This window comes from Haliaeetus albicilla, chromosome 7, assembly GCF_947461875.1.
Source record: "Haliaeetus albicilla chromosome 7, bHalAlb1.1, whole genome shotgun sequence".
In the NCBI taxonomy this organism is placed as follows: Eukaryota; Metazoa; Chordata; class Aves; order Accipitriformes; family Accipitridae; genus Haliaeetus; species Haliaeetus albicilla.
Window position 1 is genome coordinate 24,123,705 of NC_091489.1, and position 26,769 is coordinate 24,150,473.

Genomic DNA, 26,769 nt, shown 5'->3' on the forward strand with positions numbered 1-26,769 from the left:
TGTCTTTTCAACTTATGTCTTCAAGCAAGTTTTATTGTATTTAAAACTTGCTTTAAAATGTGTAAAGCTTACGTCTTAAAATCTAGGATATTCCCTTTAACATTAAAGTTAATTCTTTAGGGGACTGGAGACAAATGTGTAAGGAATATTTTGAGTAACTTGTTTGACTGTAAACTGCTTTTATGGAGCAGTTAAATACATATTCTGGTTTTGGTTAAAATGGGGGGGGGTGTGGTTTTTTTTGTTTGTTTGTTTTAAGAAAGATTTTTAAAGCCAGTCAGTTTTCTCAAATACTAAGGAGGTATTTAGGTTTTGAATAGCGTCCTGACATAAAATAGAAACTTATTTACTGACATTCTTTTTAACTTCATATAAGCTATGCATTGTGGTAGATTTTTGTGGCATGTAAATTCCTTATCTACATATTCGGTTGTGCGAAGTGTCTGACAATAACAAATTGTTGGTGCTCTTAGCTCAGTTTTATCACATATCTGTCTGTGGTTTGATTTCAAATGTAGCTTTTGAAGTCTACAACAAGGAAAGCTGAAGCTACAAAGAGTAAAAACTTTGGTTACTGTGCATATGGAAGCTACTCTCCATAATTCTAAGGAATTGGATCAACACAACAATGTATTTGTTTTCTTCAAGGGAGCACTGGAGTGCTGCCAATACAAGGACTGCTGAAATTACTGCAGTCTTCCATAGTTTCAATTATATCTGCCACATGCAAAGTGTTTTGTATCTTACTAGAATCAAGGTATTGAATGCGACTTAGTCGTGAAGATAAAGGAGGGTTGTTTTTTTATCTAGTGTGAAATCTGAAAATTGAGTTCATAACATCACTAATGTGTCTATGCTGCTTCCTGAAAATATTCTAAACACTAGATTTCTCTGTACAGAGATTGAAAAAGTGGATTCCCACAGCCAGTATCACAGCTTGTAAAGCTTGATCTTTACCTCTAGATAACTATCTTGAGTCAAGGATCCTGAATCTCATTTTTGAGAACTTGGTATTTCACAAGAGGTTGTAGCCATAGGCAAGACAAAGAATACATTACTATTACAATTTGCCTTAACTATATCATATAGTTAATTCATTAAGTTAGTATTAATTAGCTGAAAAAGGGTTATTGTTGACTTTGCACCTTAAGTCTCTGTTTTTATGCTATAAAGACAACAGCAAGGTTTGATTACTTGTTATAATTCCTTTGGCAGCAGTTCTCATTTAGGAAACTTCTGTCACTGTACACACTTTTTTCCCCTGTATCTCCCCTTTCCTTTACCACATAAGAGACTTCTGCTTCAACTTTCTCTACACATCCTATGAAGACAGAGATACTGTCCCTTGTTTATTTTAGTTAGCTGTTTATGTGGCTTCTCCCTAAACCAGGTATGTGAAATAGTTCATTTTAGACATCAGCTGGGGAGACGCATCTTAAACCAAAATCATAATGAATAATTGTAGCGTTACTAGATGGTACCTAACATCCTTCTTCCAGGTATGGAACTGCTGTTCATTCAACTTGTTAAATTTTAACTTGGGATGGACACACTTGATGTGCACTGCAATGAAAAGTTGAATGAAAGAGCATTGTATATTTTTTTGGGGGGGGGGGTATCGGATGTTGCAAGACTTAACTGGATGGATATCATAGTTTAAAAAATGGTGCTATCTTACCTACCAGTGCAATCAGACATGTTTGGTATTCCTGAATGAACATAACAATGCTTCTTACTTTAATAAAACATAAAAATAACTCTTTTAAATTACTATTGAAAATACTTCGTGCCTATGACATAATTCTGACTAAACTGCAAAGCTCTTAATGACTGACAGATTGTGGAGAATAGTTTTAAACACTTAAGAGTGAGCCTATGGCTGAGAAGTGCTAGCAAGTTGCAGGTATTGCAGATATCAAAAGCAGTATTGAATAGCCTGAGTCTGTGTAAAATGCAGGTAGCTGATGGCAGCACTTCAGTTAAGTGTAACTGTAAACAGAGGGACAGCTGTAAGGGAATGAAGAATTTATACTATAGCTTTGTAGAGTAATTGCAAGCTTGAACACAGAAGAATGTCTCCTGAGGCACTTCAGGAGGTTCCACTGAAATAATTCATAGTGAATTTAGCTGTAGCTGAAAACAAACTCATTTATTTTTGTTTTGTTTCAGTAGCAGTATTAGCCTGATTTCTTCTTCTACCCACCCTCACCCCCTGAAAAATGAAGTTGAACCTAAATGCTTAAAGTGAACACCTATGAGAGCTGATAGGAATGATTATACAAATGTTTGCCAAACAGCTGCTTTTCTTTAACCAAAAGTTGATGTTGGGGGCGAAGTAGTAGTTTTAATGTTTTTGAAAGGAGAAGGTATAGACCAAGATTGCCTTTGTTATATGCTTTGCTTAACTGTCTTGTGTCACAGAATTGATATGTAGAGTGGGAGCTGATAAGGGCAGCAAAACCTCAGCCTAAAACCAAAGGATGAGATTCTCAGGGTGGAGGCTCTGTGCTTTGCCTGCTTTAGCACAAGATCTGCTTGAATGGCTCAGGGTGCTGCAGCCCACTTCTCTGCCTCTGCACCTTGGTCCACCCTGTACTGGCATTTATGAGCTCCCTGTTGTGAGAGGCAGAGGCAAGCTAAAGTGAAGCTTGATTCTTGCAGTATCCTTACCTCTGTTTCTGTTCTCTTGGTTGAAACTGGCAGATTTCTGGGAAGCTGTCAAAGATTGGAAATTTGGACAGAGAGGAACCAGGAACATAGTAACGAGGGCAGCGGGACTGGAGTTACTGTCCAGTGAGGTCACTGGGGCTCCTAAACTGTGGGAGGAAAGATGGAAGTGGGAGCTAGTGCTGCTGCTGCAGCACAAATGAATTGGGCTAGAAAGTTAGTCTTGTCAGTACAGCTGAGAAGCCTTGAATTTGTGCTGCTCTGTCCCTGAACTTTCAGATTAACTAAATGGTTAATAGCCTTACTCAGTCACGTGACTGATGCTTTTTAACAGAAGAGATAAATCTTGAAAAACTAAACATCAGCTATGTTTAAAAGTGTCTTTGTGATTTGCTTTTGAAAATGCATTTGTAATAAGTGATATCATGCTTCTCCTCTGATAGCTTTGCTTTTCTTTAAAATGTTCCCCTTTAATTCTTTCACTTATCGAGATGCTAGAAATAGGATAAAAGGTTGAAGGAATCTTGAAAAGCTTTAGTGTTTCAGTAATGTGTACAAAACTTAAAGCTAAGGTAATTTGAGAAATGTGGTGCTTGACCTATGATACTGCTCTAGCTTGCTGTTGGAGTTGGATGAACTAGCTAAACCAGAAAATCCACTGTGTAGAAAACAGTATTCTGGAAAAAGACTTCTTTCAACAAATACTTTATAAATCAAATAAATATGTTAACTAGTTTGAAAGTCTTTAGTTTCTTGAAAAAAAGTCAATGCAGAATAACTAGTTTAATACTGGAATAAAGATGGTTGTGTCATGACAATAGAAAACTTTAGTACTAAAAATTTCACTTGTCAAATTTGCTTCTTCCTGATATTTCTGGAGGTACTAAATCTTCACCTTTAAAACAGTTTTCTACTTGTTCTATAGTATAACCATTTCAAGAGAATTTCTCATTAGTATTTGTGGTGCCTGACATATTACTTGGATGTCAGTCTTGGGGTTGCCCTGACAATGGATTCTGAAATGATCAAATGCATCCACTGTAACTTCTAATGCATGTAGTACCATAGAAAGATATTTCTCAGTTTCAGCAATACAGTAGACCTCAAACAGGAACCGATTATGTACTTACACTATATTCCAAAGGCAGCCTCAGGTTAGAGATATTGAAAAGTCTGTCATTGCAAAGTAAGGTGCTATGTGTTCCAGGATAAAGTAAGTTTTCCTTGAAAATTTTATTTCTGTGGAATAATTTGCTTATTGTCCTTTGGAGTCTAATGCAAACAGTTGCATTTTGTCAGTCTGTTAGAATTTTGAAAAGTAGATTAGGAGAATCTATCTTGCTTTCAATACAGGTCTAGTCACTTTCTTTTTTTTTTCCTTATATTAAATATTCTTTTAATTATTTTGAAAATTTCAGAAATACCCTTCATTTTAAATGGACATTGAAACAGGTCTGGTTTAACAGTCAGTAGAAAACTGAATTGTTCACAGTTGTCTAGGGCCATTCTGAAGCAACAGTAAACTTCTGTGCCCTGTGAGTTCACGCCAAAATTTTTGTCTGGCTGAGAATCCAGGAGTCGCACATTGTTTCTCAGAAGGAAAGGGAAGCATTAGTTATGGGGTGGGAGTGCTGAGTGCAGTGGATCCACACAGACCCACTGCACCATTGCTGAGTTTCAGGATGATGTTATGATGTGCCTGTGACTACTGGGGATTTCAGGTGACTGTGTTTGCCCCCTGATACTGGTAATTAACTCAGAAGGGGAGCCACTTCTAGGCTGCCAGATGCTGCGTTTGCTTTAGTTGCGGACTGGCTGGGACCACGTTGTTGCTCAAGGGTTAAAGTGGAGTTAATTAGTTAGGCTTTTATAAGTCTTATATAAATATGTTTGTCTTATGCTTAAGTCCACAGAGACGTTTCTGAAAAACAACACATTTCAGATTTAATTCTGAAACTGAAGACTTCAGAAGTGACAACTGACGGTTTCTGGGAGTTTACAGATAATCTATATTAAATATCTGTATAAGGTGTATATAGTGAGCTACACAGTCTGGTTGCCATCAGTGTATTCTGATAAGAAACAACTTGTAGATCAGGGAGGTAGCAGGGGCACAAAGTTAAAAAGTTAACAAACCCACCTTTTTTTTTTTTTTTTTTTTTTAAGAGAAGCCTTGATTGATAGCATAATTTTGTGGATGAGATTGTTGGGTGGATTTTTGTGTTGCTTTGTCGTGTTCAGAATTTACATCTATTAATTGACAAGTGGCAGAGTTACATTTTTCAGTGCATGAGTCCCAAACATGAGTGTTACTCAAAGATTCTAACCATGGCAAAGACTTGGTGTATTTGCTAGTGTTTGCTTATTGAGGCGCTAGTGTGTCTGACCTCATTGGGTAGTAAATTCCAGCTTTTGTTCTCAGCTGTTTTCTGAGTGCTCGGCAGACTTTGAAACTGAATGCTGCATGAAAAATTGCTTCTCATCGACTCCTTTAGAAAATTCAACAATAGTAACCTTTGGAGCCTGAAAAGGTTTCCTGTAAAGTATTGGCTTGAATGAAAGTTACTTCAGTTCCTTCAGGTGGTTGCAGTGCTGCTCTGTTGCTTTACAGTTTTGACACCTAAACATTGAATGTTATTGTGATTTGTAGCTTCATGAGAAAGTAATCAGGAGTTTTGCTATATTAGTCTCCTTTTGCTAATAAAGAAACAACTCAAAGTATAAAATATTACTTCTTCCAGTTAACTGAAAATTATATGATACCAAACACTTCTAGAGGTTAAATTGAATCTCTTTAAATGGGGGAATAAGCATGATGCTCTTGATACCAGTTTTGATGTGTATATATACTTTCTTAGACATCTCTGATACACTGTGGATTTCTTATGGAAGTCACTTACTAACTTTTATTGTGAAAGCAGTCACATTCAAAGCAGGTTTTCTTCTAGGAGCCAAAAATATACTTTAAGACAAGAAATACCTAAGCAGCTGCTTAGTACATTGGCTCTATTAATTAACTGGAGTGCATTGTATTAAGTGATGGAGTGTCCATGTGGAGGATTAATTATACTCTGACTCATAGTCAAATTTTATTGCAATAAAAAAGAAACTTCCTCTGATTTGTGTGGGAATCTTTTCTGGCAAAGTTAGAGAAATACCTAATTTCTGTACATTGTGAGAATTGCATTGCTGTTTTGGTCAGGTACGTTATGGAACACAGCATAATACAAACCAGAGAGCATTCCAAATTATCAGCATCTACAGTTCTGCAGTTTTTCTCCAGATAAATATGTGGGGCTCTGGCAGGATGGACAGTGATGTCTGCCATGTCTCTCATAAGTTACCCTGTAGCATCATACCACTGCCAAAAGGATGGGTAGGTGAGGCTTCGGTATTTTGCCAAGGACCCTCAGTGGCTGAGCGCTCACAGTGATGCTTCTTTAATTGGGTTTCTTTTTAAATTCAGTGGTAGACCACGTCTAGATTTATCTGCATATCCTGACTGAAAAATGTTAACACTGGAAATTTGGGCTTTTTTTACCACTATGTTTTTAATTCTATCCTGTTTTTTAAATGGAAGAGATGAGAACTTTAAGGAGCAGGGAATTGTGCAGGTGTTCTGCATATGGCACAAAAAAAGGCAGGATTCAATGAGTTACTCTATGTAAAAAAAAAAACAACTTTTTTTTTTTCAACCATTCAATTTCAACAAGTATCAGTTGAAAATTATTACAAAGCTTTAGGATTTATAATAATCTGAATGATTTTCTGACCAATCTTTATTATAATTGAAATTTGCATGACTTCTCATAGGAGGATATTTCCTGAGGAATCCTTGGCTGGTTGAGAGAGACAAGACTACAGTATACATACATATGTGCGCAAACAGTAAAAAAAAAAAAAAAAAAAGTGTGTGTGTTTCTTGTGTGTGTAGCTTCTGTGGAACTACTAACACATAATGATGATTTCTTGAATTACCAATGCCTGGATCTCTTAGTGCTATCTCATAGCTGTTACTGATATTACTTGCATGACTTCATTAACCTGACTGTGTGAGGAGGGCTTGTTAAATGTGTGCAGGTGTACTGGTCTCACTGCTATTTTGAAACTCCTGATAGTTGCGCAGCGTGGTAGCTCCCAAGCCTTAGTGTACCTTCTGCATCTCCAGACAACTCCTACACTTCCAATGGCGGCTATGCTTTTGGTCTCTCAGCATGAACAGCTGTGCTGCTTATATCAGATGTCTTGTGAGCTACTATGATGATATTAAGATGATATTTTCTTCCATGAGCACCTGATTTGAATGAGATATTATTACTGTAATTTAATATTAAAATTTGAAGTTGTAATTAGCCTACTGTCTGTGTGAGCATGTGTTGAAGTAAACACTAGAACTATCGCTTGAAGGCGTCCTTTGTTTCTCCTGTGAAAATAGTATGAAAGACTGTGAGACTTCTAGATTTAGCCTATGGATAATCAGAGGAAAGCAACTTGTTTGTTCACAAACTTTCCAGCAGCTCTGTAATGGATCTCTCATGGCTGATACATGTGACTATGTTGCTTGTAAATTGACCATGCTTGAGTGCACTGATGATAAAATAAATGAGTGGATTATTTTTCATAATAGGCTGTTATGACTGACAGTGATTAAATTATGAGAGATTGCAGAACACATTCTTTGAGTGGCTACAAAGAGAGTCATCTGTTCATAGCAGCAGAGAAAGTACATTGTGTTTCTGTGTTCCTATTCTGAAAGAGTAAAGTGGTGCATAAAGGAGATGCTGAGCACTATGACAGCAATGTAAGTCAGGTCCTAGTTTCAGTTTTGGTGAGTGTTAGGATGTTTGAATTGTTAGCTATTAAAGACTTGGAATAGGTTCCCTGGGCCATCAAGAATTGAAAGTAAACTTATCACCTGTTCTGTGGGAGTCAGTATCTCAAGGTGCTGAGGTGACATGAATGGAGGAAGGGAGTATAGTAACGAGAAAGGAACACTCACCTTAACTAACTTTGTCTAAAATGTTTAATGTTATTGACAGATCTGGTGGTTTTGAAATATATTTTGATGCAACTGTTGGGAAAGATGTAAATTGTATTGCACACTGCTAGTAAACGGGGACTAATATGTGTGGTCTTCTGCACCGTGCAGAGCACTAAAACAGCTATGTTGTTGATTCTTTTAGCTGTAACTATTTGGTCTACGAAAAATCCCAAGAAATCTTAATGGATAGTGAGAGGTTGAGAAAATACCAGCTTAAAGAAAGGGTTCTTGGTGTTCAATTTTAAGTTCATCCTATAGTTACACAGCTCCAATACAAAGGGAGTCACTTGTTTCTGAAGTCTTCTGGCAAGATGGAACTACCATACATGCTTGTGGACAAAAGTGTTCCTGTTTTACTCCTATGCTATTCAGTTGCAGAATTCATATGAAAAGTTTCCTTGGAGGGCTCATGGTCCTGAAGTAGCAAAACACACTGGATTTTCATGTGGGATTTGCACAAAGGGCACTAACAGGGAAATAAGAGTTAGCGATTTTATTGAAACTCCACCCTGCTCATTGAGACACTTGCAGAATAGAGAATCTGGTTCTGTAATGGTCTGGTCATTATTTTTCCTTTCACATTTCACCCACTAAGAGTACATACATGATTTCAAGTATGAAAAGAAATCCCTGTATTTAAGGAAAAATCCGTGGTGCTGCTCAATTTATTAGACTTATCTAAGATACGAATAGGATAATGCATATTAGAGCCTTGTTCAATTAATGTTTGGATTAGAACAATATGGAGATTTGATAATGTATCCTGTAGGGATCAGAACTCACTGTATCTCTTTTGGCATATGTAATTTCCTACTGGTGATACCTAGGTTAAAGCTAGGGAGGGTGCATTACCCATATAGCAGTTGTGCTTCTTGTTCATGCTGGAAACAAATCTGTTGGCTCGCTAAGAGCATCTTTTACTCAAGATTTGAGTTGAAATACTCTTATTTCTGCCTAGAGTTATTCTCATTGCCTGTTTGCTGATCACATATTTGTAATTTCAGAATTTTAAGGAATATAGTTGTGTAAGGGGAGAGAAGTTTGACAGAGCTTCTTTCCAATGGCCAAGTCTACACTACTTTTGGATGTTTTTAGAATGTGTTTATTCTACAGTCAAAAATGTGACTGCAGCTGCTATTGATGTAGCTAAGTGAATTGGCTGAAATACCAAAAATGCTGCAACTCAGGTTACCAGCCCCAAAATGTAATGGTTGTGTCCGAGTCTTACAGTTCTTCCTTTATAACCGTTGTTAGTTTCTGAAGTAGTTTGGGTGTATACAGGCATGCACTTGCTACTTTGAGACACTGGAGAAAGGCAGCTATGAGAACATATGTTTTCTAGAGAGATGTGATTTTTAAAAAGGGAAATCTAGCATAAGAAATCAATGTTTTTAGCTTATTTTCAGCAGTACATTTTTTGAGATGTGGTTAGATCAACAAAAATATATGTCAAGTATTGATGCTGTTCATTAGGTACCAATCCAAATACAAGTTCATGTGCTGATGTATGTGTTCAGAATAGCACTGTGAATTGTGATATAGCATAGTCTCGAGGTGTATGCAGTTTTGTTTGGGAACTAAATGCTACTTGTTAAGTATTGACATGAATATAGATATTTGGGCACAAAACAAATTCAGAAGAGGGATAGCTCAAACTTCTGTTGGATACATCTGTACTAACAAACTAACCCATGTCAAACTTCTACCAAGCCTGGTAGAATCTATGATACATCTTCTTACCCTTCAAAATAGGGTGACAGACCGTGCAGTGCAGTGCCAGAGCTGTAAAGGACCAATGGAATTATCTGATAGGTGTGCAAGACACTGGGGACTGGGAGTGGGGAAGAGACCTTGCTACTTCTTATACAGTAAGTGACCATATGCTAAAACACTATTAGCACTTTCAGTGTTGAAAATTTTTAAAAGCATACTGAAAAGCAGGGAGAAGAAAACTCATTTTAAAGCTCTTACATAATAGTTTTTAAGGATTTTGACCTGCTGAGTTTATCAGAACTAGTTTACCAATAAGAGATTGAGGTGAGATGATTTAATATAGAAGTACATTAACAGGGGAAAACCAGTGAGGACCTATGGGCTGCCTAATTCCTGAAGAGGAACGTTGTCTTTGGAGTCTGGTTAGAAGCTGGGCCTGACACACTTGAATTAAAAAGCCGGTCACTATTTCTTAGCAAGCATGATTTGTTTTGAAATCAGATTTGAGAATAGCAATGCATTCTTTACACACCAAGTTTCCAATCAAACTGAGTATCTTTGCAAAATTTTTATCTTGCTGATGTAGTTGTAGTGTTCTATGCTGTGTTTTGAAAACAAATTTCAACTTCATTCTAAATAGTATGATGTATTAATCACAAATAAAAAAAAATTATAATTCAACATCATACAGTGAAGTTAAGAATAAAAGTAAGTATATATTAAGGTAAATAGTAACTTGAATGTGTGGGTAATTGTTTGATTATCACAACAGCAATGCCAAATATAATGTTAGTGTTGCATTTTCCTGAAACAGCTCAATTTTATCAACAACTGAACAAAAAGAAATGGGTGTTTCTTGAGAAGAATAATGAAAACATCTATGTGCAGGTATATGCACACAGTTTGATAGAGCATTACTGCCAACCAATTGAAATCAGGGGATGTATTTGTTTAAGATAGTTTTATCTTCAAATTAGTACAACCTGTGTGCATAGTCAATCCTGAGAAATAATGCTCTTCCACAGGCTGTGCTGACCTTAGAGATAACAAGTTTTTCACCCCCTTATTGATGAACTTGATCAATGAATACTGGCTACAGAGCAATTGATTTAAAAGCAGGATGTATAATATATTGAGATACTTATTCTAGTTGTTTAAGTTAAGAAATATGACAATAAATTCAGTCCATAAAGTAGTCACTTCTAGCTCTACTTAGAACATACCTTAAAGTTGGCATCTAACCCTGAGGTTTTTTATTGCTTTGCCATACATAGAACTTCATGGTTCCTGGTTATCCTTTTCAGAAAAAAAATCCATTTATTCATGAAAGATTAGACTGAATACTTTAGAAGGGCTTCACAGAAGTCTCAGATGACAACTTTGAATATTTTTAGCATGTGGCTTTACGGAGTCTTATGGTAATTTCATTAATGAACTTGGAGATTTTAATATTTTAAAACTAGCTGTCAGATCTGTTTGAGCACCTGTGACTAAAGCAACCTAAAATAATTTTAAAAACACAGAAATACAAACAGAGCTATTTCTTTACAAAATGACCTATTTTTTTCCAAACAGCATTTACAAATATTAGCTTTTTCCCATCAATTTAGTTTTTAAACATTAAGGGCTTTTCTTGGATCACTCTCAACAAAGTGCTCAGAACTAGAAGAAGAAAAACTTGCTTCAACACAGCTTCTTAAAATTTGTTTGCATTTCTCTTATTCTTGCTATGTTTCCTGAAGGGATTAAACACTAAGTAGAAGAAATATTGCACAGCTTCCATGAGACTTCAGTATTCTTTCTTCTTCCACAGGCCCGTAATGCTAGGAATTAGTGAAAAGACAAATGGCATCTCTCCCTCTTACAGTTTTTCTTTTGATAATTGATTTTTGTTCCTGCTGGGTTTATTTTCATTTACTAAAGGATATACCAAGGATTACTTAGAGCCAATTCTTGAGATAGCATCATGGTCAAAACTGAGAAGAAAAAGAATGTGATATTTCTACCATCTCTGCATGAGGTCTGCAAATAATAAAACCTGCTCTGAGTAATGCAGAATATAAATTTTTCCTGAAACTTTTACATTCATTGTTTGAACTGGAAAATTTACTCCTTAAATAAATGCAGTCCTCAATTAGAGCGAAGACGAGGGAGATTCTTTGTCTGCTGGGCATGAGCAGATTGCAGCTCTACATGGATCTTAACTTGTAGACAGATTAACACAGCCTGTGCAGTGCAGCCCAGCATGCTGCTTAAACCCTGGCTCAGATTGAGCAGTCATAAAATGGATTGGTGATTTAGGCTATTCATCCCATCCATGACAGTTTAAAGGAGGTCACTGATAACGTCAACAGAGCGTACAAACCTTTTCTTCTAGATAGGCTTTGCCTTGGTTTTTTTGTCAGGCAGATTCTTTCAGAAGTATTAGGCCTTCCCCTTTCATCTCCATTAATCAGGGGCTGTTCTGGAAGAGATTGCCTATGAAAGGAGCTCTAGTGTTGGTTTTCGATGCCTGTAATCCCTTCAGTTAGGGAATGCAGAGGTCTTCATAGACTATGGATCAAGAACGCAATCAATCCATGTTTTTCAGAACAAGATACTTTGGGAGATTAGAGCAGAAAAATCTGGAGATTTATACTGTTCCTCAGATTTGATTATCTCTTTGTTTTAAGAGGATTTCAGCCATTTTCCCAATTATTGGGGATGTTGGGAACACTAACTGGAACATATGTTGTGATGCACAGAAAAGGAAGAAGAGAATTCCTTTTGTTTCAGCATCCCAGGACATCTTTGATATATTGGCTATATTGGTTTCCAGTTGCTTCGGGCAGAACCAAATCCCCAATACTAGGTTGTAGTATAGTTCTCATTAAAAAATTAGCTGCAGAAACGCATTCTTTATTTCTGAAGCTGTTTCATTCATATTATATCTTTGCCTGTGGCATAATTTCTGATTAGGTTGAACAGCTTTTAAGTACTAAATTTGATTTGTTTTAATTTTTTTTTTTTGTTGGGTGAGGTTTTTTGGGGGCTTGATCAGTTGGCAAATGCATTCACAATTTCATGAACAGCTTCATTTTGCTTGTTCTCTTGTGGATATGATTTGATAGAAAAATCCAGCTTGCATACTGAATCGCTTATGTTCGTTTTTGTTCAGGTGAGATGCTAAACTGACTGGATGTAAGCCAGGCTTTTGACACAGTTTGGCACCCTGGCTTTCTAGCAATGGTGATGGAATTAAGAGTGGAAGGCATAGGACTTAATTGATAATCAGGAAGATGCTAAAAAAAGCAAATAAGATTAAGTGAAGGTACAAGAGGGGAGGGAGAAGAAAAGAGGATGAAAGATGTTTATACATTAAACTAATATGGAGTGAGAAAGGTGTCTGTGTGTTGCAAATGGTGAAGCTCACACATCACAGCTTAAAACATCCTTGTTGCTATGTCTTGGGAATTTTAGGGACTCTGTTTCCCATTACAGGATTATGGAACATTGTGCTCCAACACAATTCTTTTTTTGCCATTTCCATCTAAATGTATGTGTCATATGGCTATATATATATTTAAAAGGCTTATCTGTGCATCTTAGCATGGGGTAACACAAGCTGGTAATACATTTTCAGCATAAGAATTATGTAAATCACTTCTCAACTTTTTTGAACTCTCTTTGGGTAGCTTAGCATACTTTACATTTTATGTGAAGTATGGTACAATGTTTTGGCTCATATAACCTTTGTGGGATGAAAAATTGTTTTGTCTTTTCAACAATTTGAAACTCTTATTTGGAAGTCACACCAAGCATGCTATATTACCTATCTGTATGTCTTAAAAGGAATGCCTTCAGTTTCATTTCTGTTTCCTTTTTCCAGTAAGCTTACTTTAATCTTTACAATTTTTATCTCAAGTGTTGCAGTATGTTTTGTAGATGTGTGCAGTCTAAAATCCATTCTCCTTTGTTAAAGAAGACAATGAAACTTTGTTTTAATTGGCATAAGAAATGCATGAGAAATGCCGCAATTTTTCTTTGTGGGAAAAAAGTCTGCGTATTCATTTTGCTTCAAGTATTGAATTGTTTCTGTGTAAATGTGGTCATAGTGATTAATGAAGTTGCAGGGAATCACTTGATGACAGCAGTACCTCAAAAGGAATCTGCCAACACAAAATTCTTCACCTGATACAGAGGAGAATTTGGTTCATTTGTGCATAACTGTGGTGAATTCCAATTCTGTTGAACTGGAATGTATAATTAGTGGTGTCTGCCTCCTCCAGACTCTAATTTGACCTCAGATTTTTAGTGATGTCATACAAACACGAATTAGCTTGGATTGTTCAACAGGAAAATGTTTTATCACTTGATGAGAACAAATTTTTAGCTTGTATAATAGTTATTTCAGTGGAAACTGAGCTGGGAATACTTCTGTTCCAGGTTATAATTTTAAAACAAAAAAAGCTCATTTCAAATTTTTGTAGATTTCGTAACTCCCACAGAACCCAGTAACAACACTCCATATGTAGTACAATTTTTGTGTGGATCTAGAGGATCTAATAATGTAAACAGATTAAAAAGACTTGTCTCCACTTTCTCTTTTCTATATGAAGTTTGGAAGTATTACTATTGTCTAAGCAAAACTAAACTTCTCCTTTGGGCTGTCAACTTATATTTTTTGGAGAGAAGCGACATCCGTGTTTCAGCTGAAAATAAATGAAAGACTGTAATGTCTGTATGTAAGAGAGGAGGCCTTGAGACCTATTTTTGCTTTGGTTCAACTACTGTCCTAGTGAGTGTGTCTTGCAAGTCACTTTCTCCTCATAGTGCCCAAGTTTCTCTATCTGTAAAATTATTTTTTGCCAAAATCAGTAATATTTTTATAGATTAGCCAATCTTATAACTACCACAAAACATGTCTTCAGATAGATATTTTAGACAGGTATTTGATCTTTGAGCAATTCAACAAAGGGTAAAGGGGATATAATCCGTGAAGTGTTTTAAAACCAGAAAGAAGCTTACTATGTAGGAACTGGTGAGCCAAAGATGTAGTTAAATTGTTGAAATATTATGCCTCAAATCTTGGTATTGAATGGAATTGAAACACTTAAGGATGTGTAGATATGCCTGAAAAACAGAAGTGAACTAATCAGAATTGTGTCATTTTAGGGATTTGGGGATAAAGTAACCCAGTTTTTCCAGGAAGTACAACTTTTCACTTAATCCATTAGACAATCCAAAGGAAAGCATTTGCAGTTTAAAAATAAATACATAATTACAAGTGCAAAGGAAGGAGCACTCTGTTTTATATCTTAGAATAGAGGAACACATCTTGAAACATCATGAAATTAATGTACAAAAATGAAGAAGCTACTGGAAAAGTCTTAAAGTATTGCCTCGTGTGAGGCATTTGATTGCATAGGAAAGAGATTTTAGGCTCTTGAAAAGAAATTCTTCTGTGGAAACAGCATAGCATAAGGGCAGCAGATTTAAGGGTTTTACGTTTCCCAGTCCTATAGGTGTGCATTTGCCCTTTCTTACACAAATTCTTTTGTAGCTAAATGACTTTACTGGGCAGGATTTTATATGTGAGGGTGAAATGACAGTTGCTGGATCTCTTGTGAGCTAGCACTTGAAGGACCAACACTTGGAGATCTTGTGGTCTGTCCAGTAGCTTCTACAATGTAACTTAGCCCATACCAGGATTCTGGTGTCTTCCCACCCTGCCCCCCTCTCTGGCCTCACTGCATTTTTTTGGCTATTACACAAATCATGACCTTTTTTCCTGTTTTGTCTTCAGTGTCTGTTTCCTGTTTTCTCCTTCCCTCCCCCACCCCATTTTTTACTCCTGACTTTCTCTCCAGTGGTATCTTTTTACTGTTAGCTTATTTTTTCCAAAGTTTTTTGTTCACAATAAAAGAAAGAGAGAATTGAGAGCTACAATATCAGTCCTACCCTTTTACCATGTTTCTGTATCCACAGTTGTTACTGAATTTTTTTAACATTAATATGCATGTTCATACTGTTTCCCAAAACTCAAGTCTATCATATGGATGTATTTCTCCCATCTTAACACAGACACAGAGATGTACACATTTTCTAAGTGCTAGAACTTTTCAGTCTTATATTTGCTGAAGCCCATATGTTTAGGCAGACTAATTGGACTAGCACATCCCAGACTTCATCTGGACCAGAGCTCCAGTTCTTTGTCTCTGACATCTCACTTTGGAAACTATTGTTCAAGTGATCTTGATTTCTGAGACAACATGATGTAATTTTAAACAAGAGTCTGAGTCTCTTATCCTTTTTGTTAGTATGTGCTTTGTATAGCTTCCACACAGGAATATGCTCTTGCAAAAAAAAAGAACAGTTGTTAATCAATATACTATGGTCAAGAAAAATTTGAAATTAGTTTGGTTTCTTTATATGCTTATACCAATTTTCTCTTTCTCATTGCTTTATATGTCGAAGTACTTCACAGTTAAGAAAAATTTAGATAGAATAGGGGAAATCCATGCTTGAACATGGTCTTGGATATAAGATTAAATGCAAGAGAAGTGTACCCATAGAGAACAGCAGGGTAAATATGCTTTCGAGCATTTTTTCAGTAAGTACCTAAACTGATGAGCCCAAAGGGAGGCAAAGAAACCCCCAAAGTGATGCAGATTGGGAGTTTCATTCAAACAAGTCTTTTTGACGTGGAGTTCATAATATTGTGCTATGTGTGTTTGTGTAATAAAACTGTTAGATGATAAATTGCTGTCAACTTGGATTTGTGTTTGCCTAGGACTGTTTCAAAGCTTTGAAACTTCTCTGGATATATAGAATGAGAACTGAAAATGTGACCTAAGAAGGCAGAATAAAGCCTCTACTTAATTTGGACTGAAAGCTTACTGTAATAACACACCATTGCCGTTTGTATGTGGTCATTAAAAAGCTTTTCTGCAATGGGTGAGGCTGCTTTGGTAAACTGCAGTTTGTGATATGTATTTATATGAGAATGTCATTGCAGTCGTGGTTTGGCAAGTCACTGTCTGGTTTTTTTCCTTCTCTACAGGACAGTTCTAAATAGTCCTCCCCACCTTGTTCTTGGTATTGACAAATGAATTATTCTTTTAAATCTTTCTTATCTGTTGTCTTTCCGTAACTCTCCAAAGAAAACTTTGTTTAAATAGTTAGTCCCTTGGGACTTTCATGCATATCCTGTTATCTGTTTTATATTACGATCTTTCATGCTGGGAATGTCCTTCCAAAAAGCACAAAACAGCTAAAGCACTTAGATGACTAATAAGCATGTTAAGTGCTGAAGTCCAGGCACAAAACCAGCATTATTGGCATAAAATTATCTTTCGCTTTTTTTTCCCTGTTAGTATTATTAGCCTTGTTTCTGACCTCTAGGTCATCATTTCACTTCATCTAGCCCAGAGATATTGCAGTGGTCGAAATGTTGTTGGCGGTGAAGCCATTGCCATGAAAAGTGGGAAACTTTGTAAAAGTTGCTGGTGTTTTCAGTCTTCTAATCAAATACCAGCATTCAGAAAAGCCTATGGGAGCGATGAAGATTTGGCTGCCAATTTTATTTGCTCAGCTAAGAGGCATCTCTCCTTCACTGCTTTTTGTTGCTTGTGATTGGCAATGTTATGCTCCCACAAGAGCAGTAGATGCATACTTTCCTGAAGAGCAGCATTATCTGTAGTTTCAGTAGTTCATTACATATGCTAGTAAACATAAGTATGTAGGAAAATGTTTGCAGTGTTCTGCTTTACATATATCATTTTAGGCGCATTACAATTATTTGGGGCAGGAGGGGGGACACCACTAAGCAAATTGGTTCTGCTCTTTCAAGGGAATACTTCTGTTCCAGTAGCACATGGAAGACTCTGTTAGCTTGTGCTAGTTGCAAACATAAAAATTAAAACGCCAACACAAGACATCTCGGGTGGCTAACCTCTGACATTTGGGGAATGTGGGATAGCTGGCAGAGAATATGGAATAGCATTTATTCATTGCAGCAGCACTTGTGAATTATCATGTTTTTAACTATTCTATTATTCATTTGTTTTTTATAAAATATGCTATACAATTAGTAGCCTGGGTTTGTTTACTTGCATGTGTGTCAAGATCTTTGCAGGTCCTTCAACAGCTGATTCACATACGGGTAGCAAAATACCCAGCAAAGAGACAGCTGCAACTTACCTGCAGAAATCCAGAAATAATTCACTGTATAGTTTGAAATTTTGCAATTATTTGGCATTTGGATTAAGCTTGTTTAAGATTAATTGCTAGGGATGCCTTTTAACCAAGTATTTGAAATGGACTTAAGTATTTGTAGGAAGTGGTGGCAGTATCAATTTTTGTATTTCAGCTTGCATCCTGGTTCAGGAAAATTGATATTAAAAAAATAGTAGCAGGTGAAGGTTCTACATCTGTCACCTATATAAAATAATTTATAATTTTAATGTCACTTTTTCCAAGTTTTTGTCTCCTCAGTAATGTGCAGACACCAACCAGTATTGTTAAACCGGCTTGCCAAAGCTGGAGTTCTCTCTCTAGTGCTTATGTTTGATAGTAGCAAAAATGAAGTGCACTTTAAAGTTGAAATACTGAACTGGTGTGGCTGCCAAAAAAGGCACTTCTGTGGCTATGTTTACACCCTGAAGCTTTGTAAACAACTTTTGTCTATTGAACTCTATTCTTGTACATGACAGAGCAAACTGTCTTAATGCATTTGTCAATTGGTTTCTGTCCATTGTTCCTAAGTTGGATTAGCTGAAATAAAAAGCTAACAGGCATTTTGAATGTGATCTCAGTAGTGTCTGCATCTGTATGACATTTAGCCTCGACATACTGATGAAATAAAGTTACCTGCTTATGAAAATTATTTGCAATTGTGTGCTTCTTGTAGGGGTCTGTCACTAGTGTTCTACCAAAGCACAGATTAGCTGCTTCTCATTTCTTTTTCCTGACCTTGAATCCTGGTATTGTGATCATTTCCCTCTTTTGCATGCTGTTGTACATTTCCTAAATATGTGAGATGGTAATAATTCTCTATATGACTTCCACTGAAGAGGAAATGCATACTTGTCAAAACAATGATGTGCGTCTGGGATTCTAGTGTCCAGAAGCTTTATTACACTGGGGCCTCTCAGTTTGCAGTAAAAAAAATTCTCAGGTGCTAGTACATTATTTTTCAACCGGAGTTGGAAAGTGCTTTGATTAACCATGTTATTCTAAGTGCCTTGGAAGCATACTTTATGCAAGAGTAAACTTAATGTTGCAAGTATAAAAAGAAACCGTTTTTAATCCTGACAATGCATTATAAATAGAAAGAATGAAAGTTGGAAATGAAAAATGTATTGTATATCTAGAAATCAATCACCTCCAAATCAGAACAAGCTAAATAATTTACAGAACCTGAATAGATCCCCCCCGCCGAAGAATTGGAAAAAATGAAATATTTGCCTGTGCTTCAGTGGAATTATGGCACTGTTATAGAAACAACCATTTGGTGAGGTGGGATGGGGGAAGGGAAGGGAATGGAGATTGGAGGGACAACATTGCTCAGAACAAATGAATGCTCACTGCTTTTTTTAATCTCTAAAATTGTGGTTATCGTGAGGGTTTAATGTGAACAGTCAAAACCCACTGTAAACTTGCAATGTTGATTTTTAAAGACAGGGCAGAGATTTTTCTAAAACTGTGGTGTTAGTTTGTTGGACAGATAACAGGAAAACAGAGCTGTCTCTTGACCCATGTTCATTTTCTGGCTGCTGGAATGAATTTGGAACTAAATCCCAGTTTTCCACTGAGCATGTCCTTCTCTAGCAGTGTCAGGGCTTGGGTGGGGTCATTCTTGTTCAGTACAGCTTTTCAAAAAGACTGTTGGAATCTCATCAGCTTACAACATTTTTTCGGTGCTGGGGAACAGCACAAAACTAGCTTGATAAACAGATTATATATGCGCATATGTACTCTGGCAAAGAGAGATTTCTTGATTTGAATTAAGTTGCTTTTTGAAATTTATTTTTTTGCCTTGATATATCAGAGTATTTGTAGCTTAAAAGTAGAAAAGGAACAGTTTCCTGTTATCCCTGGGTATGGTATAGATAGCACTGAGAGCTGCAAGATGTATACTTTCTTAAATGTACTATCAAAGAAATTTTGATGTGGGCATTGCCACTGGGCTACGTGTAGCACTTGAAAGGTATTTATGTACTGATTTTGTTGAAAGTTTTGGGGTTGTTATTTTTATGATGAGCTTTATATGTTGTATGGGTGCTGTTACATAGATGATGCAGTTCTCTATGCATTTCATTTAGTTTGGGAAACAGCACGTTCTAATATTATTTTCTATGTTTTATTATAAATTTTTAGGGTGCTACCTAGTGTCAGGAGACAAATTTTAACAAAATAGTGTTTAAAGAATTCTCACTTGTTTTCATGTCTCTCAGTATTATCTTTCCTTTCTGGAGAGTTGTATCCCTTCAACTGAATTATCCTTTAAAACTAATTGTTTTAAGTTGTATATGGATTGCATTAACCAAGTTATTCACCAGGCAAAATAGAGATGGCCTGCAGCAGGTGTTTTATGAAAAGTTGGGAGCACTTGAGTGATAGGGAACAGATATGTGGTGTTGTGCTGCTTTAAGGGGAAAAAGATTTTGAGAAATAGTAATGTTCCTGGATTCTGTTTTGACTTTACAAAGAGTTGAGGTAACTTCCCTAGAGTTGCTTTACAGAAATGTGTCAGCATAGTAGAATATTTTCACAATAAAACTATCTAGACTGCAGATACTCACTTTGCAATTTTAGACAGAAACAGCTTTCTCTGTCTCATTTCATTCATTTGCTGTATATATCGAGATTTTTTTTTTTTTTGGTCTTCACAGTGATCTTCAGAATTACTCTAGTACTTGTCGTATATGATTGTTTCAGCAGTATCTTTTAAGTTCACACCATTCTATGTAGGGACTTGTCAGTGTTTTTCTGGCGAGTCCTGTGTATTCATTGTATTGCAAGGAATGATGACACATCTTCAATAATTTTCTAGCACTACAGAAATTGGTTCTAGAGACTTAATGATATTTCAGTATTTATGTAAGTACAAAAATGTTTTCCTAGTAATGCAGGTAGGCTACTGTATTTAGGGGGCAAACATTGTATGCTTGCAAATATTCAGCTGTGTGATGGCATGGATGTAAACAAGAAGGCTAACAAAATACCTGTTACTTTGAATAGTGACTTCACTATCTGGGTAAAAGGATGCTTATGAGTATAGTTGCCATTAACTCTGTCTGGGGCTGCTAGTCACCATGACGTGCCTGGAATTTTCTGGAAACTGGATTTGATAGAAATGAGGTCCTTTGCGAAGATACCATTTTGTGCCAGTTCTGCTCTTGGAGATAAGCTTAGATGCTACGTGAATATGTGTGTATACTTAGACACACACATGTTCACGTATACATGTAACTAATTTTTATTGTCATGGAGTAGTAATTCACCATCTGGCTCAAGTTATATTTATTAAAATATGTTATGTTAATACTTCTATGAAAACATTCAATTACTTGTCATAATTTGGGAATTACACTTGAAATTGGAATATTTTTGCTCTTTTAAAGTTTGAGCTTTGAAATGTGCTACTGATTTTTAGAACTATTATGGCACCATCTGCTGACCAATGTACAGACTGGCAATGACAGCTCACCTGGTTATCTCCTTGCAGATAAGCTCCCAGTTTAGCAGACAGTTAGAGCAGAATTGTAAGGAGAAAAGGTGATTTTTAGTTGGCTTATGTTTGGGATAAATATTTGTAGCAGGAGATATTATTACGATGGCAAAAGTCTGAATCATAACACACCTTTAGTTGTCTAGTCACCTGGATTACTGCATAAGGCTCCTCCATGAACTGTAAAGCTTTAAAAGAAATAATTTTGGGGTTGTTTTTGGCTATATGTGGCATAGGATTGTTCTTGGTAGTCTGTTTATCAATGCATTACCTTCTAAGCCTACAAAGAAGAGCTGTGACAGCATGAGATCAGTTCATGCCCCAGCTCCGGTGGTCTTGTCACAGCGTGGGAAACTGATGGACTCTGACAGGCTTCTGCCCTGTGGCTACTGCTGAGACTCACTAAAAAGCGGAGTCTGCAGCCTGTCTCTTCAGGCTCTGCAGTTAACCTTGATTTTTGTGCACAGTGATCAACAGGGAAGGAGCGAACGGAAACAGTCCTTCAGTGTGTAAATACTTAGGTTTGGGTTCAATTATTAGAGGTCATCTTAATTTGAAAATAGCTGATTAGATTTTGTACATGCAAAACGTTTTCCTCTGGGTTCTCTGTTGTAACTTTTTAAAACATGTTCAGTAGTTTGCTAAACCGTTGATCTTTGACTTTAGTCTCATCTGTTTTTTTCAGGAATGTGCTTAAAAATGAACTTAATCCAAATTATTAGATTCAGTAGTCAAAGTATATCTGTTTGTATGTATATACAGTCCTGTGTATGTATAAATACTGAGACAAATGCAAGTTCCTATGGGAGAACTGGGGCTTTCTTGAGTTGGTGTTTGACTGCAGATCAGTATTTTATTGGAAGCTGTACAATGTCAATGTTGTGGATTGATGTAACTAAGCCAGTTTTAGGGATTTTTTTCTTCCTTAAGGATCTCAAAGTTGGAAGATTGTATTCTTGTTAAATTATTCCTTTGCATTCAGAGAGCTCCATGTCTTTGTAATTGTAGTAATCCACCTAAATAATGACTAAAAGGTAAAACTGGATTTACATTTTGCTTTGTCTCCTAATAGAATGTGTACAGGTTATACTGGCACCTTCAGCAAAATGATGCAGCACAGTGGTGTGCTGCAGAGAACCATGTGATGCCATGAGTTTTTGTGTTTACATGCATGATAAAATACAAGTTTTAAAATTTAACAGAAATGTAAGAGAAAGTTTAGTTAATACTTTCAGCCTGATTTGGAGTATAAATTATTGTACTCCACAGAAAATAATTGATTTATGCTTTTGAAAAGTCTTCTGGGTATATTACCAAGTTGCTCAGGTATTACCTACTGGTTAAACCAGACCCTTTTACTCTCTGTAAAATTTGAATGACTATTCCAGCTAGGATTTTAGTTCTTTTATGGCTTTTATGTCAACAAATTTTATGTGTTCAAACCAGCAATCATGTTGTTCCTAAATGACTTGTCCTAACCAACTGTGAAATACAGAGCAGTCTTCTATTGTGCTTCAAATCAGTAATATGACAAGAAATAAAACTTTCATTAAAACAAAACAAAAACCTCCCAAATAAGCAGTTGAAATACATATGACCTTGTTTCAGGTTTTTGTGTACACTTTTCAGACATTAGAAATTTTCTTTGCTCTCTTTTTGTTCTTTTATGTGCACCCCATGTGAGCTTCAATATTTGGAAGTGCAAGTGTGCAATTAGTTAGTTTTTATAAAGGTAATGATTTTAAAAGGGAATTATTAATAATATAGTGATCCAGAAAATTGCATGACTTGTGCAGACACCCATGCGGCTTTTAGTGCACTGACTTGTAATTTATTTCAATGGAAGTAGGATTCTACAACATGATGGTTTCTATGCGAATCCTTGTAGACTGGTGGAGATATAATATCAAAGCAATTTTGATTTCTTGAGTTTGCTATGAATTTCAGTGACAAACTGAAAAAGAAAAAACAAGTTTAGGACTACCGTTTCCTACTTTTATATACTCAGAAAAATGAGTAAAATGAGATCCAGAGATGCATGGAAAAAGGATTTGTTCATCTGTACTGTTGAATAAGAAATACCATAATGGAAACAGTGAATTAAGATGCAAATTATCAACTACAGTGAAAGGAAACTTTCAGGGGTTTTAGTTTTTTAGTTCAATGTTGTCTGTGATCTTTGAGCCACTTTTTTTTTTTTTTTTTTTTTTTTTATAAAATTCATGTTATACTCGCTATGTCTTCTGGTTTATCTATGGTGGCAGGAATCCTTCTGGTCAGACAACTACATTTCAAGAATTCATGGTAGCAGCTGGAAGAAAGGTATCAGCCAACTGACAAATCTGTATATTTGAGAGGAAAGACAGTGGTAAGGAATGAATATAGTGTTCTGCCCTGCTTTCAGGTGTGAATTCTGGCCAGCATTAATTTCTCCTCAGTGGAATAAAAAGGGAGAGGAAGGGATGAATGGAGAAGGGAGAGAATACCTGTTGTCTTCAGTTGCTTCCTGGCCAGCACTCTTGCTTGGGGAAGTTGGCAGAGTTAAGATTAGGGCAGGATATCTGCTCCCCATAAAAGTGGGACCTGTTTTAACAAACTTAATTCCTTTTCAGCAATTGTGAGGTGGTTTCCAATGCTTTTTGCCCTCCCACCTTGGTCCTTGGAGTTTGGGTAGACATTCAATCTGCATGAGCCAGGTTTTCAGGAGGATTACAAAAGATAAAGATGTTATCACTAGTAGTTTAATGCCAATTACAAAATCTATGAAGATTTTTTTTTTCTTTGCTCAGACCTTGGTAATGCTTCCATTTGAGCATCTCCCTAAGGTTCGTTCTCTGTTGTCCACTCTTGGTGCAAGTCTTACTCTTATTTTCCTTTCTCATTTCAAAATGAAATATGGATTTAATGTTACCTTGCAATATGAAAGAGGTGAGATAAGGAAAACCCTATCCTGCTGCAGCTGTTACAGAGCTTGAAAAAACTAAAGGGGCAAAAATGTGTAGTGTGCTTATGTTACATAGTAAGAGCAAATGAGAGTTTACTTGGGGACAGGAGGGGAAGAAAAAAATGCAGTTAAAGTTTAGAGCTGTAAATTTTCAACCTAACTTATTTTATTTCTTCCTGATCTTACTTCTGAGACAAATGCTGTCTGCTTCTTATTTCCATTTTCTTTCTGACACATTGTTGGCTGTTAAGACACAGGGCTAGGTGGGATCTTGCAAGGTCTTTCCTGTCAGTGTAGGAGGGGATCAGGAAAAAGCCATTTCCAGATAACTTGGTTACTTGATCTGCTTGACTGTAGTCAAGTCATCAGAAACTTTACAACTTGCAAAGTTGGCTCTGATTGCAAAAGTCCAATGTTTTGTGCCTCACTACCTCTGTTTTTCCTGTGAACCACAAAACTGGAGGATCTGACAGAGCATTGAAATAGTGAGTACAAGGGAAGGGAGTGCAGGGAAGGGCAGATAAACCTGACTTTCTGTTTCTCAAGGGATGCCTGATTATTGTGCCAAAATGAAACTCTAGAAAAAAGAAATACATAAAGCTTGTGGTAGAGAAGGTGGATATTTTGAGAAGACTATCCCTTATACTCTTGGTTAGTGCCCTTGTTCAGTAGATTCATCCATCTCTTAACAGCTCGTTCAGAGACTACTGGGAGTATAAAGAAATCCACAGGCTTAGGGAAGAGGTGTGTTTTGTTTTGTAGGTTTTTCCTCTCTATTCCTCTTTTATTTTTTTCCCCCAGAAAAGCACTGAAGTTACAAGCTTATATGAAGTTGAGCTCCTGAAAGAAATCACCTCTTGCATCAAATGAAGGCATTCAATGAATGTGGACAGACCTATTCAAACAGGGGCTGTAACAAGTTTCCCTTGCTTCTGCAGTATAAAGCCAAGTTCTCTTTTTAACTGTAACTTCAATTATGAAAACCCGGACACTTGGAGATGCAGAACCTTTCTTGCTTCACACTGAGCAAGTTTATACCACCTACTGCTATCCTGTCTAAATTTAATGAGTTAAGATGTGTAATTTGGTATTCTCAGTCCCTTTTATTGTTAGAACAATATCATAGGAACGTGTTTACAGGGTGATTTATTTTGCTCAGTTCTAAGGAATTTTCTGGAGATGTCTCCTGTTTGACTATATAAGCAGAATATGATCTTAATTTGGAGAATGGTATAACATGACTTTTTTTGTGTGCATATATTTAATGCATTTCTGTATATTTTGAAAATTAAAAGAAGCATGCATGAAATACAGTGATTTTCCTTTTCCTGTAGCTTCTTTAAAGATTTGTTTATCAAGTTCTCTAAAATTTTTTAGCTACTTCCTGAGAAGAAATTGGCTCTTTCTTAGAGATGCATGAGAAAAAAATCACCACCGTCTCTGTTAATAATGAAACCTCCATTTTGACTTTATTAAGCAGAGTGGATTGCTACTCTCTGATCAGCAAAAGTTTGGATTTTTCTCTCGGGGAAAGTTGATTTTGGTTTTCTATATATTGTTCATCTTGATAATAAACTTTCACATTATTCTCTTTATTAAGATTGATACCTACCGTTAGGAAAGAACAGTAGCGATTCTGTGTAAGGTATGAAGATGATAGCAAAATGTAATTTGACTAGTAGTAGCTTTAAAACAGCATACTAATATGTGTCTTTAAATAGCAAGTTCTTTAATCTCAACAGCTAGTCAAATGGAAACCTGCCTTTCAGAGGCCTATTACCTCTGAGATAAATAATACTTACATAAATATTAATACTTTATCACAACAAGCTTTAGTAGTATTAAAACTTGAAGGGTTTTATAAAAAGGGAAAATAATGGCCACATAACTGTAATATTTAAGCTTGAAATGTATTCAGAAGTTTCTAGTATAGCAGTAAAGGTACTAACTTTTCCTTTCATTTCCCCATTGGTGAATGCTTTGTTTTAGATAGTGAAGTTTAAAGTAACAAAGAAGCACCCACAACATGTAGTTACTTTTGGTCTCAAGGTAGTTGCTTAATATGAATTTGCCTGTAGATAGTTCAAGGCTCCTATGTCTAAGCTGCTTACTAAGATAACTGTCAAGTTTGTTTCCTTTGGCTCAATATTTATTGTCCATCTCTTTTGCCAGAAGGGCTTCTCTCTTGTATATTTGGGCATCTTTTAGCTTCTGGTTTTTTGGTTTGGGTTTGTGTTGTTGTTTTTTTTTTTTTTTTTTTTTCCCTTCCTTCTTCTTCTTCTTCTCCTTGGGCATGGCATAGTTTAACTTCACTTCTGTCTACTTGTGAACATGATTTGAAACTCAGAGGCAAAATGTTGCTGCAGCCTTGTGACCTAAATTAGTTTCCAGTTGGCTTCAAGTGCGGTTTAAAGTGTTGTGCAAGTTAACTGCATCAAGATGAAAATAGATAACCTTCTCCTTGACTCTTTTTTGGGCAGGGGTGGAGGCAGCAGCTGTTGAGTTCAGCAGGAGTCCTGGACCTATAGTGTTCTGACTCTAATGGCAGGCATTGATGGCAATCAATTTTAATTGAGAGGGCCCAATATTTTAAAGTTATAAATGTGATTGTAACTAACCTGCTAACCTTCAGGCCAGACAAACAGACCATCAGTTTAAAACTAATTGTTTTAAGAAGGTTATAGATAAATA

The 26,769-nt window shown here is 36.3% G+C and overlaps 1 protein-coding gene across 28 annotated transcripts in view; it reads left to right on the top strand.

Moving 5' to 3' along the window:
- The window catches only part of EPB41L2 (erythrocyte membrane protein band 4.1 like 2), a 120,366-nt gene that overhangs the window by 21,053 nt on the left and 72,544 nt on the right, over positions 1-26,769 (top strand). The window contains exon 1 of one of the 28 annotated variants that reach the window (XM_069787330.1): positions 19,300-19,610. The exons of the other annotated variants lie outside the window; for them this stretch is intronic. The gene's annotated coding sequence lies outside the window, so the exon portion shown is untranslated. Of the gene's footprint in view, positions 1-19,299; positions 19,611-26,769 lie in introns of those variants that run through there. 28 annotated transcript variants of the gene reach the window in all.